The 7,020-nt window shown below is 34.1% G+C and overlaps 1 long non-coding RNA gene across 2 annotated transcripts; it reads right to left on the bottom strand.

Moving 5' to 3' along the window:
* Window positions 1–616: 616 nt before the first annotated feature.
* LOC108671226 lies at window positions 617–2,990 on the bottom strand. Of its 2 annotated transcripts, none has more exons than XR_001930798.2 (4): window positions 2,965–2,990; window positions 1,959–2,088; window positions 1,465–1,555; window positions 617–727 (listed from the first exon to the last, which is right to left on the bottom strand). It is a non-coding gene; the product is annotated as an uncharacterized LOC108671226 (long non-coding RNA). The 2 variants fall into 2 exon arrangements; XR_007157226.1 differs by having other exon boundaries at window positions 2,926–2,985.
* Window positions 2,991–7,020: the final 4,030 nt, after the last annotated feature.

Below are 7,020 nucleotides of genomic sequence, written 5' to 3'. Positions count from 1 at the left end.
AGCATCGTGTATACGCTTGTTGATCAGCAGAAGAAAAGCATCGTGTATACGCTTGTTGATCAGCAGTATAAAAGCATCGTGTATACGCTTGTTGACCAGCAGTAGAAAAGAATCGTGTATACGCTTGTTGATCGACAGTATAAAAGCATGTATCATACGATTGTTGCGCTTGTTGATTAGCAGTATAAATGCATCGGGTATACGCTAACAAAGACACTTCGGATAAGTTCATATCAAAATCATACTCATGAAAGTAATTAATGTCGATAGTTCCACGTTGAAAAAGTTGTGCTCTACGGCAGAGCCAGAAAAAATTGATAAGAAAAGTATCTTACGACTAAGCCTATTATTATAATTTGCTAATGATATTACGTCGATAAGAACGAATTCAAAATATTTTGTTTCGCGCGTTAGAAAAAATCTTTTCGGAATAGGACGGAGAATTAAAATGATGAAGCTTTTTCACCATTTCTTTAAATCGGATTGGACCGTTGGCTAAGTTATGTAAAATTCAGGGTTAATAATTACTTCTTGTGCTTTTCAATACGTTGTAAAATAAATTCCTAATAAGTATAGTCACAAAGACACTGAATTGTTGCAGTAAACTTACGTCGAATGCACTCGAGTTCATCGCTGCCATCGAGACAGTCGTCGACGTCGTCACACTTGTAGTCCATGGGAATGCAGCGGCCGTTGGCGCACTCGAACTGGCCTTCATCGCACGGCTCTGTGCACAGAAACTCGGTGATGAATTAGGCTCGTGATTTCACTGCCCGCCCTTCTTATAAAAATTTGAATAATTTTAAATAATACGTTTAATTAAACATAATAAATTTTCCCCCCATTTTATCAGGTACGAAACAACATCGTCAGCTAAAAATGAGAAAATACAGCATTATCGACTCCCTGAGAATATACTGACAGGTATTTTGGCATAATATTGATACTGAAACTAATTTTTTGTATTAATGAATTAATTGTAAACGACTTCGACAGATAATGCCGAAGTTTTCATATAATTTCGTTACATATAGGACATTTGAAAATAATACACTGAAAAATCACGATTATAAGTTGTCTTCGAGTGTTGAGATTATAATGAAGAGCAAAGCGATTACTGAAACAGGTTCATATGATAAAAAATCGGAATTTCTTTCATTTTGTGATTGTGGATTGCATGGCACGTTCATCTTCAATGAATGTACAAACGTATTGATAAAAAAAATAATGAGATGAAAATATAGAGCTTCTCTTATGTGTAAAAACATTCGAGGAAGCGAACCGATTCCCAGCAATGGAAATCGCAGCAAAACCTGCATCACGAACACGGTTTTGTGTGGCATCTCGTGTTGGTAGTATGTAAATGAGGGAAAAGCACGAGCTCTGTTTACCTAAATTCGAAAAATTTGGTGGGATTTGAGATGGATTTAATGCTAAGTCCTTGCAATTACATAAAAATCTCACCGGTGCTGTCGGTAGGATTAGCACTTGCGGCCGTGCAGAGCAGGAGCGCCATCAGGAGCTGTGGCCACCCGTCGAAACGACAAAACTTTAGCTGAAATGAAAACGATAAGTAAACCATGGACTCTTTTAGGCAAATAAATATATTTTTTAACGAAAAATGAAAATTACTATTTAAAGAATCTTAGTTTTTGAGCGGCGAACAAGCACTGAAAATGATTTTCCAGTGATTATAGATAATCCACAAAGCTGGTTAAAAGACCCCCAAAAAATACAATACCAGGCCAGTGGACTGAATCACTTAGCCATAGTTAACGCTGGTGGTACAGATAAATAACAAGAAGATTAAATTGCTAAAAAATTCAATTACTTTCAATTTCTAAAATTATTGTTTTCACAGTTATCAATAAAAAATGTGCTACCAGACAAAAATTGCAGCACCCAAAAAACAGCAATTGCAGCTGATGTCAGAAAATCAACAAACGTTGAAAACTTACATTCATCGCGGTGCCGTTGATTCTACGTTGGTCCTCACGAACTCGTTCAATTCAACCGACTTTTAGGTTGTTCAGTGCGTTTTTACGGCTGGTCGTGGCAGTAAGAAGCTATGATGACGTAAATGCCGCTCTGGACCCATGAGTCAAAAAATGGAAACAAATTATTTCAGTGAAAAAATTGCGATTATTGCAACATGAATATTCCTAACCAAACAAAATAACCTTTTTCGCTCGATATGCACTGCACCTAATTGATATGTCTGTTCCGGCATAGAAAATTGAATTTTTTTGGCATATCTTAATTTAAAATATTTTTGAATTGGCTCCAGGTAGATAAATATATTTTCTAATTTGATAGACCTATGAAAGCCCCCCCCCCCAAAAAAAAACAAGTCCAAGTAAACAGTTACCGATATAACTTAGTATACAAATGAATTTGTAAAAAATTCTGTCTTCCAACAGCGCTATTTTACGTTAAGAAAAAACATGATTGAAAGCACTGCATTCTCCTATTTTATTAATAGGACGCTTATGCGCTATTTTGCTTTAAACTCTAATGTCTCTTACTCCAGTAGTTAGTAAATTAAGTATATTTGTTACGAAGGCACCGAACCTCCAAATGTATAATTGATACTTTTCTAAAATAATTTTAGCTTTAACTTTAAAGAACGATATGCATAAATGACAAGATAAAAAGGCTTATTTTTGAACTTGCTAAGATTGTTTCACCTTAACCTGGATTTCATTTTATAGCATTCGCATCGAAAACCTTTGTGAAAGGAGATATATTAAAATGTAATGACAGCAGAGCCTCAATTTTCATAAATATTTAAAAATAATCAAGGTCTGAAATTTTCAACGATATTCTTCAAACTCTTTTTGTTGAAACTCAAAAAATCTCACTATCTAATCATGGAACTCAATTTTTATGTTATATATAGCTATAAATATTCGAAAATTCACATACGGATGATAAAATGAATTTTTACTCCAGTCGGTTTTCTACCTTGGCTGCAGTGAAGAAGACCGAAATACAAATGAAAGCTCTTGGCTTTTGCCCTGCCTGATATTTCGTGTGCTGCAGACGCAGCTTCCTAAACTGATAATTGCTGCTGGTTATAATTGGCTGAGTTACCCCAGCGTAAAATCCGATGTACTCACGCTATCCTAACCTTAATTAGGCACCTCTAATATCTACAGTTATGAGAGGAGCTAAACTGAAAATTTTAGGCATCTCTATCGCATTGACGACAACAGCATCGTCAACAATATTATTCTATTGATACTCTGGTATTGAGAAAACAATAGAAATTCGTTCTTTGAAAACAATATATCTAATTTAATGAATAAACAGGACTGATTTAGCATTAGACAGAAGTGAAGCAAAGGTGTGCGTAAGGGTCGTTCTGACAAACATTCATTAAGCGTGACGTAGAAAACGAAACATTAATGCAGTGTTGCGTGTGATGGGTTTCCAAAGTTTATTTATTCAATCCATAATGAAATCTCACATAGCATAAGATATTATTAAGAAAAAAACTTCTTTACATTATTTCATTTTTAATGCGTTCGTATGAATGTATTGTAGTGAATATCTTCGGAAAGCCAATGCTAAACAAGTGTTGATTTAAATCTTTTCTAATTGGTCTTTAGCAAAATCTCTGGAGAATTTTATTATTCTTCGTTATTATTATTTCATTAGTACTTTATCACTACTAAAATTAGAATAAATGTATTTAGAATATCAATTATTTGATCGCATTATATGATTGTGATCGTCTGACGCTGTAAATTTATAGACGCCGTTCGAGTATCCCAAGCACATTTCAATTAAAAATATTGCTCCGCAGTGAATTACATTGTTCACCGTGAATTCCTGAACATTGAAAATGTGAAAAGGGCGACGTATGAAAATTTTCAAAGTGATTTTTCCACCTGCAGGTGTAAATTATATTCAAATGTTGGCTGGATTATTGTTGGCTCTCTGCAATTAACACTGCTTTTGTTTGAAAATATTATAGAGATTTTGGGGCTTCGGGATGTGGGAGAAAGGGGTTCACAAATCCAGGGGTAACGTTCAGTCGTTGGTAGCGCTCGGTCCTGTTACCAAAGTTGCGAAATAGCATGGTCCATGTATATCATAATCACTGAGTAAAATCATAAGCACATATTCTCTTTATCGACTTTCAACGTTTTTTATTCTTTTAATTATTTTCATTGAATTAAACCTACTAGAAATCATTATTATTTTGTATTAAAATAGAAATATTTTACATCCTGTAAAAGATGCTATGAGAATTGTAAATTTTGCTGTCTATATCACATAAACAAAGCTCATTAGGAGAATATTCTTTTCTGCTCAAATTAGGAGAATTTTCGTTCTGGTGGCGTCGGTAATTGAATTACCCAGACAGCTGCTGCATTCGCTGCTGCCAACACTGATAACTGATGCTGGGTGGACTTGCGCGGTCGCCCCCCATAAATTTTGAGGTAAAAAGGGCCAGATTCATAGTCATTTTTTTTTGTATGGAACTCAATGTTGGTCTTTATTATTTCGGTATCGCCTTTTTTGAACCATTTTCAATTTGATTTTCAAATATTGCGTCGAAAAGTTTTTCGACATCAATCGAATTTGCTATGCAGCCTGTCAAGTATTGTATATATAAGTTCGCCAAAATGTTGTTCGTTAGCAAGTAAGTATAGTGACCAACTAAAACTGAGAACATGAGTACTTACATCGCATGATAGAAAAAATGACTTATGTCTCCTATATTTTACAAAGATTTCTTTTCTATAGTCGCGTCTTGCCACCAACACATATGGTAAAATTTTCATTTTTCTCGTTTCCTTAAATACATTTTTTGAAATCATGAGGGAATATTAATTCGGGCGGCAAACTTACATGATTTTTTTTTAAGCTTAAGGCCTAAAATGTAGACATTCAACTAACCAGGTCTCGTAAAGTATTTAAGGATTCTTTTTATATCTACAGGTCCATGCACAACTGAAGCGATCAATGTGATAAAGATAATTCGACTATAATAAACAATTAAACAATAAACAATAGAGGTCGAAAAATTTTAAGTCTTTTGAAGATGTCTACATAATTTTTACAGATAAATACATGAGTTCAAATTGAGAATCTTCACTATTGAATTCGTTGCGGTAAAACCTTCAGTTTCCCATAAACAATTTTTGATTTTAACATTATTTCACTTCATCAGCAATTTTTGTCATTTTTTTCCGCCTTTCCTAATTCATTAGTGATACAATGACTGAACTTGCTTTAACTACTATTAAAGCTATCGTACTTTCGAAATTTTACGTTCACCAACCACGTTTTCCTTATAGTGATATTTTAGTCTGGAGAGGTGAAACATTATATTAAGCGTTATGCATAAATCTATTAGTGGTGAACAAAAATTAATAATCCATCCAACTTTATTTAATGGAGTTGATTTGAACTTCGAATAGAGAAATAGGTCTTGCCTTGTTGATGATATCAGTGGAATTTCTTACATATTCCCTCACTATACGTCAGAAAGATTTCCTACCATTACAAACTCCTACATTCGTTAATTAAGTATATATTTTTCCAGCTGAACACAATTTTCGTATTTATTTACTATAATCATCTCAAAGTCATTAAGCGCTATTAATTTATACATACTTCTACTTAGCTACGCAGTCATTAAGATACGAACAAATAGATAGGTTTTTCTTGCACTTTAATTATATTTATAAAGAGCAGGGTGGCCCAGTGGTTACAGTTCAGAGTAAACAGATTGGAGCAGCGCGGCGCGGGTTCGATCCCAACTCTGTGCGCCAAGTTCTGGGCCTATACTTTCAAAAAAAGTTAAGCCAGTTAAAAAAAAGTTAATTCATCCGCCAATCATTGACGGCCTTTCAAGCCAAATCCACCAATCGTAGACAAGAAAATAGAGCGTAAGTACTTACGTTCACTTAGCGAGTTTTGAAAGTATAGTTTCAGGGTCAGGATCGGCAAGGAGGCCGGGCGGTAAATCAGAAGTGGAACAGTGAGTTGCGAGTTCGAGGCCCAACAAGCTGTGAAAGTTCTGCGATGTTAAGAGACGGCAACAGGCTTAAGGCCTAAGAAATGCTGAAACCGCTATTATTATTATTATTATTATTATTATTATTATTATTATTATTAATATTATTATTATTATTATTTGAAAAATTGTTTATTGAACTCATTTCTGACTCTGACTTCGGAGTCATATTCCCGCCCATCTGGTCCATTTTCCTGGTTGCATAAAACATTTTAATCATCATTTTAATAAACAAAATAATTTCTGCAGGGTTTTATACAAGACGCTCTTTTCGTTTTAATTTTGTGATCTCCTTTCTAATTGCCGTTTAATTGGTCTTTTTCTTTTGGCTACTTCGTTTTTAGTGAAGAACCTGAGGTTTTTTACACACGATGTTCCTATTTTCCACTGTCTGCACTTTTGTGATAAAAACGATCGGTTCTACACATATCCATGACAAAAGCGGTAGATCCTTTATCTCCTACCTACGTAACACCAAAGTTTCATCAGTAAGGACGTTATATACTGCGAGGTTATTTTGTCAACTGCAATATGTTGTACGCTATGGGAGGCAATTATGTCATCTCATTTTTTCATTCGCTATTCGCAGTTATCTCAATTCTTATTAGGATTTGTTATTCGTCTGCAAAACTTTTTGTTATAATGAATATATCCTCGAATGAACATTTAAAAGCAGTCCAAAAATGATTGTCTATCACTAAATAGTAAACCGATAATAATATTTTTTGATCTCGTGAGCTGATATATGTATATGCATTATTGGTTAAAAATTACACAAACGAAGCGAATTGGTCTGTATGGAAGCAACATATCGAACGTGTGTGCTTACTTGCTAAAAAATGAAGATGTTTTAATTTATACCAGACATAAATTAAAATAAATGAATAATTATTTGCATAAAAAATTTGCTGATATCTTCTGCAGATTAGGAGTGTTAGCTGATACTCATTGTACGAGTACCTAATTTATTTAGATCTTGAAATTTCACT

The sequence above is a fragment of the Hyalella azteca genome, unplaced genomic scaffold (genome assembly GCF_000764305.2).
Source record: "Hyalella azteca isolate HAZT.00-mixed unplaced genomic scaffold, Hazt_2.0.2 contig16648, whole genome shotgun sequence".
NCBI lineage: Eukaryota > Metazoa > Arthropoda > Malacostraca > Amphipoda > Hyalellidae > Hyalella > Hyalella azteca.
The sequence above is the reverse complement of the archived record's forward strand: the minus strand, read 5'-3'. Positions and strand labels throughout refer to the sequence as shown.